The sequence below is a fragment of the Cervus canadensis genome, chromosome 25, assembly GCF_019320065.1.
Source record: "Cervus canadensis isolate Bull #8, Minnesota chromosome 25, ASM1932006v1, whole genome shotgun sequence".
NCBI lineage: Eukaryota > Metazoa > Chordata > Mammalia > Artiodactyla > Cervidae > Cervus > Cervus canadensis.
The window spans coordinates 44,916,110-44,934,567 of NC_057410.1; the positions used below are offsets into that span (position 1 = coordinate 44,916,110).

An 18,458-nucleotide genomic window follows, 5' to 3' on the forward strand; every position below is an offset into this window, starting at 1 on the left:
GTTGGCTGTTTGCATCAGATGGCCAAAGTACTGGAGCTTCAGCTTCAGCATCAGTGTTTACACTGAATATTTAGGGCCTTGAATCAAAGGCCCATTCCTAAATCAATCTGTGGCCCTGGAAATGAAGAACTCTGATTGGCTACCCTCGGAGCTGGTGGGTGAGGTCAGTTCTGCTCAGACTACATGAACCACCCTTGTAGGAGGGAGTTCTTCTCCTAAAGAAGAAATGCAGGAATGGCAAAATAGAAAAAAATGGAAAAACTTAGAAGCACATTACTTTTCTCATTTATTTTACTTTCTAGTGTCTCCTTTGCATTCAGACTAAATATTATTTTTCAATGCCCAGACTTAACATTATACCTTTTATATTTTTGAATACCCAAACTTGACCTTATATTTTTCAGTTTCTTGTTTATATGCTTCCATCTTTCTGTTACTTGCTTCTCACCCTCTATTCATCTACATTCAAAATACTTATTAATCTTCACCTTCTTAAATCTTCCATTAACCAAGATCGTTTCTGTGTTTGAAAAACAAAGCCATTTCTACTTTTTTAATGAATTCCATTTAATTACTTTATTAATCATTTTCAAAATGGTGATGAGTATCAAAATTCACTTTCTTTCTTTTTTTTAAACATTACACAATTTCTTAATTATTAAATGAGAAACTCTCATTTGTTACATTATCACATTGCTAGTCAGAGATATGCTGCAGTGATGAAGAAAGTCAACATTGGATCAACCAAAGTCCTCATTTCTACAACATTCATTTACAAAGAAATAATGTTCAACACAGTCCAACACAACATTTTTGGTTTTCTTCATACTGAAGTCCCCCCAAAAAATCATCTTCTAATAGGGTATTTTACTACATAAATTACAGTTCTTCATTTTTACAATTTCCCCCAAACAGTGTGAGAGGTGTATCACACTAAAATTTCTAAAGCTGTTAGGAAGTCCTTCGCACATCGTCGTCATCTGATGTGTCACTGCTACTTTTCTGTGTCGTCATTCTCAACAGTGGGTTTGAAAGTGCTTTTCTCCAGGGTCCAAGCTCGAAGTCACAGATCAGGCCATTTCTCAAAATACCATTTTTCCTCAGACCACTCTTCTGTAACTGTTCACTAATAACTTGGAATTCTCTCATTTCATCCTCAGTTAAGGGTGCACATGTTTCATCATTTTCACTTTCCTGCCAACCCATCTGCTTTAACAATCTGTGTTCTGCTTCAAGTGAACTAGAAAGAACATCTGTCTGTGGGAAGGCTGAAGACCGAATGATCTGTTGGGAAATTACCAAGGCATTGCCATTCTCTCATGGAATTTCATTTTCTTCGAAGTTTTGGTTTACATCCCTTTCTTGGTGAGTACTAATGCTGTTAGGCCAATTAAATGAGTCGTCATCCTTTTCTGAGCCCACATGGCTTTCATCTTCATGCTTCTCTTCCACTCTGTCCCTTTTCAGTGCTTTCAAAATCTCACTCTTCTTATCTGTGCGCATTAGTGTCAGTTTGGTTAGACGAGGCTGCTGATTAAGTTTGTCAACAGGTGAAGAAGAATTTGAGCGATTACACTCTTTCACTGAAGTTGTTGATGGACTAAAATTCTTGGCAGTTGATTTAAAAGCATTAAAGTTGCCAACCCTGTATCTAGACTCATGAGGGAAAGAAGTCCCAACTTTATTTTCTTTAGTTTGGCTTTTCCATTGTGTAGGTTTTGTAGGTAGAGCAGCAGGTTTAGAAACTAAGCCTTTATGAACACTTGGACCAGTCCCATTCTTAACTGGCTGTGACTGAAGATTTCCTACTACTGGAATCCAGATAATTGTAAGTCTTTTGTATTACCTTTCTTAATGACCAGCATCCTTTGAGTTCTAGATTTAGGATTTGAGGGATATTCTAAGAGAGGAGCTTGGGAGATTTTTTTGGTTGGGTATGTGTGTGTCTGGGCGTGTAGGCCCTATACACCCACAGCTAAAGATTTATTCTGATTTGGTTCTCTCTCATATTCAGGATTTAGAGATGGAAACTCCTCAGCGTCAAACTGCTTGCATTCTCTCTTGTCTTCTTTCCTCCCTGTTTCACTGTCAGGTATGTTGTTTTCATGTAGTCCTTGGCTTTTTCCAGAATGGAAAATACTGCTACGAGAATGGGAACTTCCCCCATGGTATCCCCCTCGATGATTTATGTTTTCAGTACCATTTCGTCCATGTGTACGCCATCCATTTTTTTCTTTCCTTCCAAAGTTACCTCCACTAGGACGTCCAATACCAGAATCAAAGCCATCTGAAGAGTTGTGTCATCGGCAGTTCACATCATAACGATTTTCTGTCCATGAAAAGTTTTCAGAATGCTTTTCAAAATTCAATGACGACTTTGTTGATGATGGTGGGGTCGGAAAATTAAGCCAGGCTGGAGCAAAGTCATGCTGCACCATTTAGGTCCAGTCTCTCCAACTCAGCGAAACAAGGTTTCAATACCTCATGGCAAGTCCAAATTCCAACAGGACTGCACAGGAAGGTGTTGGGTTTGTCTCAGTAATCTTTATGTTTTCCAGTTTGTTTTTTTATTTTGTATCCTCTGAAATAATATCCAAGTTCTTTGAAGACACTTAACCTATGGCTATTTGACATAGAGTTACTTCAGTCAGCTACCCATACTTCTGTTTTAAAGTTTTCGTATGGGTATCGCCAGAATTACCCAAGTTCCTTGGATTTTAAGATTTTAAAGTCTTCTTTATTATTCCATGTACTTGTCACTGTTGTACTTATCCACTCCAGATGAAATAATCCAATTTATGAGTCAAAAAGCAAAAACAAAAAGAAAATTTCACATCTGAAGAGCATTCCTAAGCATCAGCATAAACAGAGACACACAGTTATCTCAATACTACCATGCTGCTGGGAAACTGCCACATCTTAAATTTCCACGTAAATAAAAGATAAGAGCAAAAAAACTCTGTATTCATTCAGTGTCTTCATTTAGAAAAGTTGTCCCATTGTGACATGAAAAGGGCTGAGGTCAAAACTTCCTAAAACTTTTTTTTTTTCCTCCATTTATTTTTATTAGTTGGAGGCTAATTACTTTACAATATTGTAGTGGTTTTTGCCATACATTGACATGAATCAGCCATGGATTTACATGTGTTCCCCATCCTGATCCCCTCTCCCACCTCCCTCTCCAACCGATCCTCTGGTCTCCCAAGTGCACCAGGCCCGAGCACTTGTCTCATGCATCCAACTGGGCTGGTGATCGTTTCACCTTGATAATAACTGTTTATGCTGTCTCTCGAACACCCCACCTCACTTCTGTCACAGATCCAAAGTCTGTTCTGTACATCCTGTGTCTCTGCACACTGGTTTCATAATAGCCAGGAATGGAAGCAACCTAGTGCCCATCAGCAGCAGAATGGGATAGAGGAAGCTTGCTGGTACATAACACAATGGAATATTACTCAGCCATTAACAGAATTCATTTGTGAAGTCAGCTTCTAATGAATTGGATGAAACTGGAGCCCATTATACAGAGTGAAGTAAGCCAGAAAGATAAAGACCAATACAGTATACTAACGCATATATATGGAATTTAGAAAGATGGTAACGATAACCCTAAAACTTTTAACAAAGATAAAATAAACTGCCATGAAAAACTTCAGCAATATTTAAACAGTAATTTGAAACTGCCAAACTACTCAGTACACAAATCAAACATATCTTACAGTTTTGGCTGAAGAACACCAACAACAGGGGAGGGGTTGGGGGAAGGCAAAACTACCATCAGCTGAAACACTATAAACCAGTTATATAATCCGTTTGAACCAAAATACTGAAGAAATGCCTGGATCTCTGTTTAAGTAGCTTGTAGAATTGTTCACTACTATCAATTCACTTCAGAGATGATTCTTCCCAATTTTAATAAACTTCTGGGGTAAAATTACCCAAGAACACTGTACTTCCAAAATGGCCACTTGAAATATCTGGGGCCTTTTACACAAAACCTAGATGATCTTCATATCTGAGTAATTCAATCACCTTCTGCCACACCAGAGGTGCCCCTGGCCTAGAGGTGCCGCTGCGCTCGATCCCGGGAGTAGGTTTTCGATACTTTGAATAATCCCCTTTTGCCGCTTTTCCCTCCCCAACAACCAGTCTCAGTCCAAAATTCATTTTCAAAATATCTCCCTATATTTAAGGACATGGGATGAAATAAGATGTGCTGATGTCCTATACACATGTATTATTCCACACACGTATCAGTATATACACATTGGCAGTCTAAATTTAATTGACATTAATCTGAGGAGTTAATACAAATTGGATCTTGTTGCCTTCTCTTTAGAATACTTTAATATTTTGTGTTTCCCTGAATGGAAAGACCAAACAACCTGACATGGCATGTGGAACCCACGCAGTCCAGGTCCTGCGACCCTGCGTCTCGTCACACCTTCCTCGTGCTCCCATCACTTACCTCACTGGTCTTCCTTCAGTTATTCCTACATACGAGGCAACCTCCTGCCACAGAAATGTCACAAAGGCTCTCGTTTTTGCCTGGCAGGTTTTCTGTTTTCATTCTTCAGAGCTCTGCTCAAACATCTCCTCTTCAGAGAAGGACAGATTCTCCCTGACCTCCTTGACCACAACAATCCACCCATTACACTTATTTTCAGTTTTCTTGGAACTGTACTGGGTACCTCTCTTTGACATCTTTGGACCCAGTTGTAGCTTTATAGTTGTTTGCATGATTGCTTCATTATAATCTATCATACTTGATGTACTGTAAATGCTAAGGTAGAGACCATCTAGTTTTGCTCACTCTCCTATCCCTAATTCTCAACCCCAGTTGAATACATTCTTGGTACTCAGTAAAATGAATTTATTTATAAATGCTTGATATTAAAAAAATCAACTCTTTTCATTTGATCTCTTGGCTTCTGATGAAAGCAAGACTACACAAGAACCTAAAAGAATTTTTACTGAGCTCAGGATTTCGCTTAGCAGGTAAGGAAAATAATAAGTATATATATATATATGTACATATGTGTGTTGTGTAACATTTATTGTCTAAACACTGGCTGTTTATATATGTTCCAACTAGATTTTCTCTAGTCATTTTTCAAGAGACAATGTGGCAAATAATATGCTTCTCTTCTGTCTGCTATCACCACAGAGTTAAAAAATTAAAATTCATGCATAATAATTTTAGGCCTTGACCACTGTTTAGCATTGTCTGGTTATATGAAGTATGGTTATCCGTTTGATAGCAAATGCTATATGTATCTTGGCACCAACAATTATAATTTACATATAACTAATCTTTATGAAAAATATCTCTTCACTTTGTACCCTAAAGGACTCATTATCTCCCCAGGGGCAGATGGAGATTTATATATATAAAATGATAACAGCCCTCTTTACAAAATTAAAGATGTTGGCCAACTCCTTCTTTGGCAGCTGTCTGACCTGCATAATTGCATTTGCCTTTCTAAATTTCCCCTGAAGCTTCAGTTGAATAAGGTATTATTTTATATTTGCATTTTGAAAAAGCCTAATCATGCTACATTAAACAACTGCCCCCAGCTTCCCCCAGCTGCAGTCTCAGACCTGGCTGGTATTGGTGAACATTCTGTGTGTTGGCAAATCACTTTGAGAATTTTCCAGAGGAAAATCATTAGTATTCATGCATTTATATGGGCAAAATATTTAGATTTTGTATAATACCAGCTACAGTGAACATTTCTAAGGTAAATTTCCTACAACTCTACTCAGTCAGAGTTAAGAGCACATTCAATAGGACTTGCTTATTAAAAATTGTGCTTAAAATGATACTAATACCACAGTCATGGAAGAAAAGTATGGGTAGGTTTTATTTCTCTTATGTTCACCAAGACTATAATCTAATGTCATTTAATCACAAATGTAAATAAACTATGAAACTAGGGAATATGAAACTAAGGAAGTGCCTTTCATTCTCCAAGACCCGCTATACCCATAGGTACCTTCTGAAAAAGCAACATGTAACTCCTAAAGCAAGATTGGCTGAGGTTGGTGGCATGTGATTAGACTACACAGATTTAAACCAACTTCCTCCCCAGAAGCAATGAACAGGATGAACCAAGAGCCTTTTGGTAGCCTGAAATAAAAAGTTTGCCTGATGGGCTCTATATTGAATGGTGGCTAGCAATCCCTTCAAGTGTTCTAGCTTTGGACATTTACATTTATTCAGTATGTATAGACTGAGGATATACTCTGGGTCAGGCAGGGCCCCAAATACTGTGGACATTGAAGAAAGGACAGCTGTTTTCTGTGCTCATGGAGCTTACTAACGGGGAAGTTAACTATTAGTCAGTCAGTCACATGAATGAGCATACATTTATATTCTAACACATGTGCTATGAGGAAGTAAAACAGTGCTGTGAGAACCTGACTCAGTATGACAGGCTCAAGAAGACTTATCTGGGGGGAAGAAAAAAGGTGGATTGAGCTGAGAGATAAAGGTGAAATAGAGGTAACAAGCTGAGGAATTAGAGAAGAATATTCCTAGAAGAGGGAACAGTACTGTGAGATTCTTGTGAGCCCACTGGAAAATCAGTCAGGCAGTACCACTGCGATACAGGGATCGAGGGAAGGAATAGAGTGAGGTTAAGCTAAAGACATAGACAGGAGCCAAATACAGAAGCCCTTGAGGGCTACGTTCATTATTTTGGTCTCTATCTAAAACAATGATAGTAAGTCCCTAAAGGGATGGGAGTTGGGGACAGAGAGGAGGTAACACACTAAAAAGTGTATAAAATATTTCTATAGCTGCAATATAATAAACTGATGAAAGCTACAGAGTGGACTTGTACAGACCAAACAGAATAACTCTGCAAGTGCTCAGGCTACAGCAAATAGCACAGACTGAAGCAGTGGCTTTAGAAAAGGAGAGAAGTGAGCAGATTCATAAAATATTTAGGAGATAAGTTTGACAAGATTTGTTACGAGGTTTAGAAATGCTGGACTCATGAAATCTTTGAGGCATCCAAGTAGAGATATTGAATAGGCAACTGAGTGTATGTGTCAAAAGGTCAGAGGTATGGATGTATAAATTTGGGAGGCATTAGCAAATTGGTGAAAACTGAGCCATGGACATGGCAAGTGCTGTCCAGAAAGAGAACTCGTGATAGACACAAAGATGCACCGTTTACATCTCCCAACAGATGTCCTCCTGCTCCTCCACCATCGGCCTCAGCTGAAAGAACCTCCTCACAGGATCTCATGCCTTTTCTGGACACCTCATTTCTAGTAAGTAAGGGAGGAGTATGAAGCTCAGCCATGTTAATCCAACGGTGGATGCATCCATGATTTAAAATTCCCTCACCTCCACTCTCAGGCTGGCCAAAGCTTTGTTGGGACTCTGCCAAAGTTCAACTTCTTTCTCACATCTTTTCCTTCCTCCCCCAGGTGTTGATTCATAATAAACGACTTGCACACCAAACTCTATCATGACAACATCTGATCTAGTGGACCCAACCTATAAAAGAGTACAAGACACAAAGGGAAAGTGCTTAGAACTAACTAGTAAGAGAAGGATAAGTCTGCAAAGTAACAGAGAAAGAAATGCTAGAAAGTAAGGCAGAAAACTTCGATAACATGGTGCTCTGGAAACCAAAATAAACACGTTTCAAGAAACAAATAGTGGGTAAGAGCTCTGGGAGATCAGAAAAAAATTAGTGGAAAATATCCATTGGATTTATTTTTTTTTTTTTTTTTGACGGGCGCATGACCGATTTTAATCAGACACGAGGGTTCTCTTTAAGGGAGGGCAGGGAGAAATCAGCAAGAGCTAGTGAAGTGTGCTGTTGCTTTTGCACCAGAAGGGGATGGGCTGGAAGCCAAATCAATTATTGCTGATCTTCTGGATTTGGGGAAGGGACAGTCTGCCCAGTGTGGGAGGCCGGGATGGATGGAGACCTTGATGCCGACAAAGGTGCTGTGGAGACTGAGATCTGCCAGTCTTCACAGCCCCTCCTTGCCACCGAGAGGAGCATCCTTGCTCATCTCTCCCCGCTCTCAAGGATGCCCTTGGACCAAATCAGGTGGCTGGTGGAGGAGGGAGGCAGGTTTCAGCAGTCAGTGACTGTTCACCTGTTTCTGCAGTCTGTCTGCTGAGGTCCTGTGTGGGTGACCCACGACACAGTGGGTGTGAATGAACCAACGGTCTGTAAGCAGACGGATGAAGAAGGGCATCACATCCCTCCTGGTTGACTAGAAGGCAGAAATGCTGAATCTAATGTCCTTCAGCTTCCTCGCATCTATAATTTATTGTCTATTATTGTTTGTCCTCCATGGGGTCTCTTTGTCAGTGCCTATGTGAAATAAGAAAACATTACTCACATGAACCAGAGATTTAGACCCTGAGCTTGCTCTGTTTCTCTTGCCTCCTGATAGAGGATGGAAAAGAAAGACAAACCCTTTGCTCTATAGTAACATCATTGACTCCAGAATATGATTTTATATGATTTTGTAAACATATCTTTGTATATCACTCTAAACTGTACACCATTCAGATGGTGGCTTATGAAAATGCATACAATATTTTAGGAAAAAATTAAAAGTAAATGAAGGAAAAATTGCATGATTCCTGGGATCCTCCTGTTTCATGTTGTCTATTAATATTCCAGGTACCAATTCATGGACGTTAAAGACAGTGAGTTCTGGTCTCAGCTATCCAGGACTTCCCCCGTTGCTTTAATTAGACGTCGGATCTTGAGATTCTAAGAAGTATAAGAGAGGTTTTTTTTGGTGTTGTGAGGAGACTGTAAAAGCAAGTATCTTTCCCAAAGGTAAAAGGGGGAAGGATGGGTGTGAAATTCATGTCAACGGTGGATAGAGACAAAATCTGAAGAAAGATTTAAAAGAAAACTTCATAAATATTTTACCAACCAAAGGTGTTTTCTAGTCCTAGACACCAGATTTCTAGTCTCGTGGAATTCAGTTCAATGACAGTGATGCTGAATCACAGGAGAGGAAAATACAATTCCAAGAGGGTAGATCCTAATATTTAGATCTAGTTGTTAGTGGGGTTTTAGCCACTTAAAGGAAAGTAAGACCCACCTTTCACTAAAGTCGCTATCACTCGTTTGATTTTCAGATCTTGCCAGCATTCCTGTCGCCCAGGGACACTGAGAAAGGCACAGGGAGGCTGAAGGGAGTCTCAACTTGACCGTAAATGTGAGCCTAGCGTACGGAGCCAAGGGACTCTGGTCCTTGGTGATGCTCTGCAAGGTGGTCTCGGGGAATACAGACATCACTCCAGAGCTTCCCGAGTTGCTGATCTAAGCAAAGCACATTGGTAAACTTGGGCCTGGGCTGGCCTGGACGCAGACGGGCATAGAAAATGACGTGGAGGATGCTACAGCCATTTAACAGACAGGACATAGTGGAGCCCACTGCTCTTGGGTCCAAACAATGGGAGGAGGAGAGAGGGAGCCACAGCGGCTCGGAACAGGTGGCCAGCTGGAGGAGGCTCGCTCTACTTTCATCCAGGGGCTTTGTGGAGGAAGTGGGGTCTCAGGAGCTAGTAGAATGATTGCAGGAGACAGCTTGATGAAATGGGATGGGGCAGGATTCCAGGCTCGGGGACTCCTGCCCAGAACGAAGGGAACTTGAAGGAGGGAAGATGCTTAGCTGAAGGGGCAGTGGGAAGAACTCCAAGGAAGGAAGTGGAGGAATGGGCTGTAATGTAGCTGAGTGGCTTGGGTTCTTGATGTGTGCTCAGTCACTCAGTTGTGTCTGACTCTTTGTGACCTCATGGACTGTAGCCCACGAGGGCCGTCTGTCCATGGGATTATCCCAGCAAGAATACTAGAGTGGGTTGCCATTTCCTTCTCCTATCCATTGGATTTAAATCATGAGGTCACCGGTAATATTAGCCATGGATGTTCTGGTTCAATGCTAGCAAAAAACCACCATACTGAAAAGGACTGAACAGTGAGAGGTGAGGAAATGAACTCACCAAATAATGAAAACTACTCTTTAGGAACTTTAGATTTAAAGAAATGGAAAACATTGAAAGGAATTGGAGGGGGAACATGGAAGTCAATAAAAGAATGTTGCTTTTAGATGGAAAATACACGAATAAGTTTACATGTAATCGGAAATAAGCCAATTTAGAAGGATATGGCGAATAAAAAGCAGAGTGGAGCCAGAGAGGAGTTGATACGATTTCTGACAAGGCATGAAGGGATGAGATTCAAACACAGGGGGAAAGACTGGCTCTCAATGACCAGACTATATCCTATACTAAAACAGGAGGAAAAGAGAAGAACATGGCTACAGATGGAACTGTATGAATTGGTAGCAGGAAGCTGAGGGAGTTCCCATCTGATGTCTTCTATTTTCTTCAGGAAGTGGGAGGAGAAGTCATCTGCTGAGAATGAAGAGGAGTTACAAATATTTAAAGTTTGACTGGAGTGTACAATTCTTAAAACAACTTTTCAAAATGGAGAGAATTTACCAGGAAGGCATGAAAGAATTGGCAGACTTAAAGAATCCAATATATTGGAATCAATCTGTCTGGTAAGTGACTTTATTGGCAATGCCAGGCTATTCAGCAGTAGGTATAGAGATGGCACATAGATGCATTGATTCAGAGTTTGACTCTTGTCAGATAAATTTTTAAAAATCAGTGTTTAAGACATGAAGGCACCAGGGACTTAAGAGTATTCGTTGATAGTGTTATCAAATAAAGCATCTGTATGATCTAAATTAAACAATGCTGATGAAATAAGAAAAAGATAAGGTGGGATTGATGGTTGGGGAAAAGGTAAAGGGGTTACCACATTAAAGCAATACTTCTTCAGTCTTGAAGTTCTTGCTAATAATATGCAGAATATGATTCAAGTTTGAAGTCGGGGGGGACCTGATATTTGGCATTTCTAAAATATTGCTGGTCTAAGGACCAGAGTTTTTCTTATTTTTTAATTGAAGAACAATTGGTTTATAGAATTCTGTTGGTTTCTGCCACACATCAACATGAATCAGCCATGGGTATACAGATGTCCCCTCCCTCTATCACCCTCCCCATCCCACGCCTCTAGGTTATTAGAGCCCTGGTTTGAGTTCCCTGAGGCCTACAGCAAATTCCCACTGGCTATTTATTTTATATATGGTAATGCATATGTTTCCATGTTACTCACCCCACACATCCCACCCTCTTCTTCCTCCCCGCTCCAGTGTCCATAAGTCTGTTCTGTATGTCTCTGTCTCCACCATATGTGTTAGTGGCTCAGTCGTGTCCAACTCTTTGCAACCTCATAGACTGCAGCCCACGAGGCTCCTCTGTCCATGGGATTCCCCAGGCAAGAGTACAGGAGTGGGCTGCCATTTCCTTCTCCACTGTCTCCATTGCTGCCCTGCAAATAATTTCATTAGTATCATCTTTCTAGATTCCACATATGCATTAATATACAGTATTAGTCGTTCTCTTTCTAACTAACTTCAGTCTGCATAATAGGCTCCAGGTTCATCCACCTCATTAGAACTGACTCAAATGCATTCCTTTTTATGGCTGAATATTACAGTTCAGTTTAGTCACTCAGTCATGTCTAACTCTTTGCCACCCCATGGAATGCAGAATGCCAGGCCTCCCTGTCCATCACCAACTCCCAGAGCTTGCCCAAACTCGTCCATCGAGTCGGTGATGCCATCCAACCATCTCATCCTCTGTTGTGCCCTTCTCCTGCCTTCAATCTTTTCCAGCATCAGGGTCTTTTCCAATGAGTCATTTCTTCACAACAGGTGGCCAAAATATTGGAGTTTCAGCTTTAGCATCAGTCCTTCCAATGAATATTCAGGACTGATTTCCTTTAGGATGGACTGGTTTGATCTCCTTGAAGTCCAAGGGACTCTCAAAAGTCTTCTCCAACACCACAGCTCAAAAGCATCAGTTCTTCAGTGCTCAGCTTTCTTTATAGTCCAACTCTCACATCCAAACATGACTAATGGAAAAACCATAGCTTTGACTAGATGGACCTTGCTGGCAAAGTAATCTCTGCTTTTTAATATGCTGTCTAGGCTGGTCATGGCTTTTCTTCCAAGGAGCAAGCGTCTTTTAATTTCATGGCTGCAGTCACCATCTGCAGTGATTTTGGAGCCCAAAAAAATAGTCCCTCACTATTTCCACTGTTTCCCCATCAATTTGCCATGAAGTGATGGGACCAGATGCCATGATCTTAGTTTTCTGAATGCTGAGTTTTAAGCCAAATTTTTCTCTCTCCTCTTTCACTTTCATCAAGAGACTTTTTAGTTCTTCTTTGCTTTCTGCCATAAGAGTGGTGTCATCTGCATATCTGAGGTTACTGATATTTCTCCTGGCAATCTTGTTTCTAGCTTGTGCTTCATCAAGCCCAGCATTTTGCATGATATATTCTGCATATAAGTTAAATAAGCAGGCTGACAATATACATTCAGAAATCTAAGATCATGGCACCTAGTCCCATCACTTTATGGCAAATAGATGGGGAAACAGTGGAAACAGTGACAGACTTTATTTTTTTGAGCTCTAAAATCACTGCAGATGGTGACTGCAGCCATGAAATTAAAAGACACTTACTCCTTGGAAGAAAAGTTATGACCAACCAAGACAGCATATTAAAAAGCAGCAACATTACTTTGTCAGCAAAGGTCCATCTAGTCAAAGCTATGGTTTCTCCAGTAGTCATGTATGGATGTGAGAATTGGGGCTATAAAGAAAACTGAGTGCTGAAAAACTGATGCTTTTGAACAGTGGTGTTGGAGAAAACTCTTGAAAGTCCCTTGGACTTCAAGGAGATCGAACCAGTCCATCCTAAAGGAAATCAGTCCTGAATGTTCATTGGAAGGACTGATGCTGAGGCTGAAACTCCAATACTTTGGCCACCTGATGCAAAGAACTGACTCCTTGGAAAAGACCCTGATGCTGGGAAAGATCAAAGGCAAGAACAGAAGGGAACAACAGAGGATGAGATGGTTGGATGGCATCTCTGACTCGATAGACAAGAGTGAGAAAGCTCTGGGAGTTGGTGATGGACAGGGAGGCCTGGCATGCTGCAGTCCATGGGGTCACAATGAGTCGAACATGACTGAGCAACTGAACTGAACTGATGGTGTTAGGAAATGTTCTAATTTATTCTTTTACACACAGCTGTCCAGTTTTCCAAGCACCACTTGTTGAAGAGGCTATCTTTGCCCCATTGTATATTCTTGCCTCCTTTGCCAAAAATAAATTACTTATAGTACTTTATTGGGTGGGTTTATCTCTGGACTTTCTGTCTTGTTCCATTGATCTATATTTCTGTTTTTGTGCCAGTACCATACTGTCTTGATGACTGTAGCTTTGTAGTATAGTCTGAAGTCAGTGAGATTGATTCCTCCAGCTTCATTCTTCTTTCTCACAATTGCTTTGGCTATTCAGAGTCTTTTGTGTTTCTGCATTAATTGTGAAATTTTTTGTTCTAGTTCTGGGGAAAATGCCATTGGTAATTTGATAGAGATTGCATTGAATCTTTAGATTGCATTCGATAGGACCAGAGTTTTTGAGTAACAAAGCATTAGAAGTTCAAACAAGATCAAAAGTAGTTTTGAATTTGAGAATATAAGATAGAGAGAAATTACATCACAAGAAAATAGAAGCAATAGGAAAAAAAGCAGTAGATTTTGTATCAGAAAAGGAAAGAAGCAGAAAAAAAGGAAAGCTGAGGCATTAAAATTTGAAAGGACCAATGAATGCCCACTTCTGGGGGTGGGCAAATGATCACGTTACTAAAGATGCTATTAGATCACTAGAATTGCAGTAGCTAAACACTGAACAGCGACAAATAAGACTCCATGAAGGACACTCTGTAAAGCTGCTAAGGAGGCTCCTTTATTGCTGTTCATCACCTCACATCTTTTCAAAATATCCCTATTCACACGACATTGCCTGAATGACTCTCTGTCCTGGCCACCTGAGCAGATCTAACTAAAGATGACAGATGACACAAACATAAAGGATGCATTTGCTCTTCAACATTGGCTTAATTGGGCCAACCTGAATAAGTGAGAGATAGTCATTCTGGCGCCATGACTCACTAGTAAATATGGGAAGCAATAGGGTTTTTTTCTGAAACTCTACAAGTAATCACATAAACTAGGCAAATGCCCATTCCCTTGCTAGTCTTGGACATCTGTACATTTTTGGATGGTTTATACTTAGTATAAACCAGAAATTTATTCTTCAGTAAGTATAACAATTGGGCTTCCCTGGTGGCTCGGTCAGTAAAGAGTTTGCCTGCGATGCAGGAGACCTGGGCTCGATTCTTGGGTCAGGAAGATCCCCTGGAGAAGGAAATGGCAACCCACTCCAGTATTCTTGCCTGGAGAATCCCATGGACAGAGGAGCCTGGTGGGGAACAGTCCATGGGGTCACAAGAGTCGGACATGACTTAAGAACTAAACCAAACCAAACCAAGTATAACAATACTTGGGACTGGCCAGGATTATTCTGGGAAGACTATCTGTGGTAGGTGGACAAAAAGAGCGGATGACCCAGATTTTTCATACATGAGAAATTTGATTCTCATAACTACTAAGTCCAATTTAGGAAGAAAAGCTTATCAGTATCATCAAGTGAGTCATTTCTTTATTGAATTAAAAAGATCTTACCTTGACAGAAGACTAGATACATGATATTCTTAGTGTTATATTAGTCACTCTGTAACTGCATCACTCGATTCCAGGGCATTCACAGATATAAACTTTAATCCAGAAAAAAAAAAATTGTAAGGGCAGAAGTTGGCCTAAAATGAAAGAATTTAGTAGGTTTGGAAATTTGGGACTCAAAGATACAGAATAAAAACTCACTGGCTCTCTCGTGTTTCATTTCTAACATACAATTCAAAATAATCACTGCGTTTCTGTTGGGTGGCTTTTGTTTTTTAACCTCTCAATAAATTACTTGATGCTTTAGTTCATCAGGTACCCAAAATATGGATCATAAATTAAAAGACATACAGGGGTTAAGCAGATAAAGCAAAGGAGTGAAGTCATTTTTCTGTCAAGTTTAAGAAAATGTGCAGTGGTGAGAACTTGGCAACTTGTACAGTAATGACCAATTGAAGGGTCTTAATATTTACTTATCTCCACTCAGTCGTCACATGCAGAAAAGCAAGCCGAGTGTTGCCAGATGTTCCAAATTTTCAAGATAAAGTGTAAATTCGAATTTTTATGTGCTGTCTCCTGGGTATTAAATTTGGCAATCATTTGAACATTATTTGGAAATGCATGAGGACTTCTAATTGAGATGGTTTAGTGAGTTCATAAATTACCATGCTCTTGTTGTTTCAAACCAACAGCCATGATTGGAAATGTATAAAAAGATAAAAGCATCTGACATTAGCTAGGTACAAAATCAAGATAAATATCTCCACAGGCCAGAAACAGAACAGAAAGTCATGCAGTTAGCAAGACTTGGGAGGATAAACAGCATGATCCAGGCATCCTGCCTAAGACTGCAGCTGGGTTGGAACAACTATACACATGTAGGATGCTTAAAAAACAACTTACTTGATGCTAGGGACTGTGGTTTATTAGGATGTGTTGGGTCTGAGAAAGTAGGATAAAAAGAATAGTCTTAAGATCAGAAACTGATTCAAAGACCCCCAGCTCCATAACTGTATCCATTGTTGTTTAGTCACTAACCTGTGTCCAACTCTCTTGCGAGCCCATATACTGTAGACTGCCAGGTTCCTCTGTCCATGGGATTTCCAAGGAAAGAATAATGCAGTGGGTTGCCATTTCCTTCTCCAGGGGATCTTCCCGATCCAGGGATTGAACCCATGTCTCCTGCATTGGAAGGCAGATTCTTTACCACTAAGCTACTGCTGCTGCTGCTAAGTCACTTCAGTCGTGTCCAGCTCTGTGCGAGCCCATAGATGGCAGCCCACCAGGCTCCGCCGTCCCTGGGATTCTCCAAGCAAGAACACTGGAGTGGGTTGCCATTTCCTTCTCCAATGCATGAAAGTGAAAAGTGAAAGTGAAGTCGCTCAGTCGTGTCTGACTCCTAGTGACCCCACGGACTGCATCCTACCAGGCTCCTCCATCCATAGTATTTTCCAGGCAAGAGTACTGGAGTGGGTTGCCATTGCCTTCTCTGACTAAGCCACTAGGGAAGCCCATAACTGTATCTGTACTATGCCCAATTATTACTGTGGATCAGAGCCCCAAAACAAAACAACTTTAGAGATTTTATCAATGTTGTCTACCAAACAAGTATGATAATTATCTAATCATACAAGCCTTTTCGTTAATCTATACAATTACATACTCAATAACTATTTATCAAACAGTATGACATGCTAGGCAGTATTCTAGGTGCTGGAGAAAAATGAATGAACAAAACAAAGTTCCTGAATATTGCAGTCACATTCTAACTGCAGGAAAGAAAACAATATGGGAAACAGATTTCAAATACACTTCTTTTGTTAACTTCATTCCTAAATGTTTTATTTTTAATGCAGTTAAAACTGGAATTATAAAAAAAACTGGAATTACTTTAATTTCCTTTTTAATTATTCATTGCTAGATAACTAGAAATACAATTGCTTTTCATATATTTCTCATATCCTGCAATTTTGCTGAATTTGCTTATTAGCCCTAATAGGTTTTTTTAGTGTAAATTCCTTAGGATTTCTGTATATAATATCATCACCTGCAGGTATAATTTTACCTTGTCTTTTCCAAACTATATATCTATTACTTCTTTTGCCTAATTGCCCTGACTAGACCCTCCAGTACAGTACTGAACAGAAGCGAACTATGTATTTTTTAATTAATTAATTTTTATTGAGTAATTTCTGATTTATAGTGTTGTCTTAGTTTTAGCTGTATAACAAAGTGATTCAGTTACATATACATGTATATATCTAATTTTTCAGATTCTTCTCCCTTATAGGTAATCACGAAAAACTGAGAATAGTTCCCTGAGCTATATAGTAGGTCCTTGTTGGTTATCTATTTTATATATAGTAGTATGAATTTGATAATCCCAAACTCCTAATTTCTTCCTCCCTCTCTTTCCCCTTGTAACCATAAATTTGTCTTTTATGTCTGTGGGCCTGTTTTTATATATAAATTCATTTGTACCATTTTTTTTTAGATTCCACATAGAAGCAATATCATAATATTTGTCTTTGGCTTACTTCACTCAGTATGATAGTCTCTAGGTTCACTCATGTTGCTAAAAATGACATTATTTCTTTTCATGGCTAAGTAATTCCATTGCAAAAAATACTACATCTTCTTTATCCATTCATCTTTCAGTGGACATTTAGACTGCTTCCACGTCTTAACTATTGTAAATAGTGTTGCAGTGAACACTGAGATGCATATATCTTTTTGAATTATGGTCTTCTCCAGATATATGCCCAGGAGTGGAACTGCAGGATCATATGGTAGGTCTCCCCTTTATGGACCACAGCCTTGTTGTGGCCAAAGGGCTTATATAACTCAATAAAGCTGTGAGCCATGCCACGCAGGGCTACCCAAGACAGATGTGTCATAGTGAAGAGTTCTGACAAAATGCGGTCACTGGAGAAGGAAATGGCAATCCACTCCAGCATTCTTGCCAGGAGAAACCCATGAACAGTATGGAAAGGTGAAAAGATATGACACCAGAAATTAACCAGCCCCATAGGTCGGAAAGTATAGCAAAGAGCAGAGGGCAGTTACTACTAGCACCAGAAAGAATGAAGTGGCTGGGAGAAAGCAGAAATGATGCTCAGTTTGGGGATGTATGTGGCAGTGAAAATAAGTTCAGTGCTGGTAAGAAAAATATCACATAGGAACCTGAAATATTAGGTCCATGAATCAAGGCAAATTGGATGTGGTCAAGCAGTATATGGCAAGACTGAACATGAACATCTTAGGACTCAGTGAACTAAATTGTATGGGAATGGGTGAATTTAATTCAGATGACCATTATATCTATTACTGTACACAAGAATCCCTTAATAGAAATGGAATAGCCCTTATAGTCAACAAAAGAGTCTGAAATGCAGTACTTTGATGCAACCTCAAAAAGGGCAGAATGATCTTGGTTTGCTTGCTAGGCAAACAATTCAACATCACAGTAATCCAAGTCTATTCCCCAACCACTGATGCTGAAGAAGCTGAAGTTGAATGGTTCTATGAAGACCTACAAGACCTACTAGGACTAACACACACACAAAAGACGTCCTTTTCATCATAGGGGATTGAAATACAAAAGTAGGAAGTCAAGAGATGCCCAAAATAACAGGCAAGTTCGCCTTGAAGTACAAAATGAATTAGGGAAAAGGTTAACATAGTTTTGTCAAAAGAACACACTACTCATAGTAAATACCCTTTCCAACAATCCAAGTAACAACTCTACACATGGACATCACCAGATGGTCAATACCAAAATCAGACTGTTTATATTCTCT

General features: G+C 39.8%; 2 pseudogenes; both read right to left on the reverse strand.

Annotated features, from left to right (window-relative positions):
• Positions 1-665: 665 nt before the first annotated feature.
• On the reverse strand, positions 666-1,865 carry LOC122427657 (annotated as a pseudogene).
• Positions 1,866-1,961: 96 nt separating this feature from the next.
• LOC122427658 lies at positions 1,962-2,438 on the reverse strand (annotated as a pseudogene).
• Positions 2,439-18,458: the final 16,020 nt, after the last annotated feature.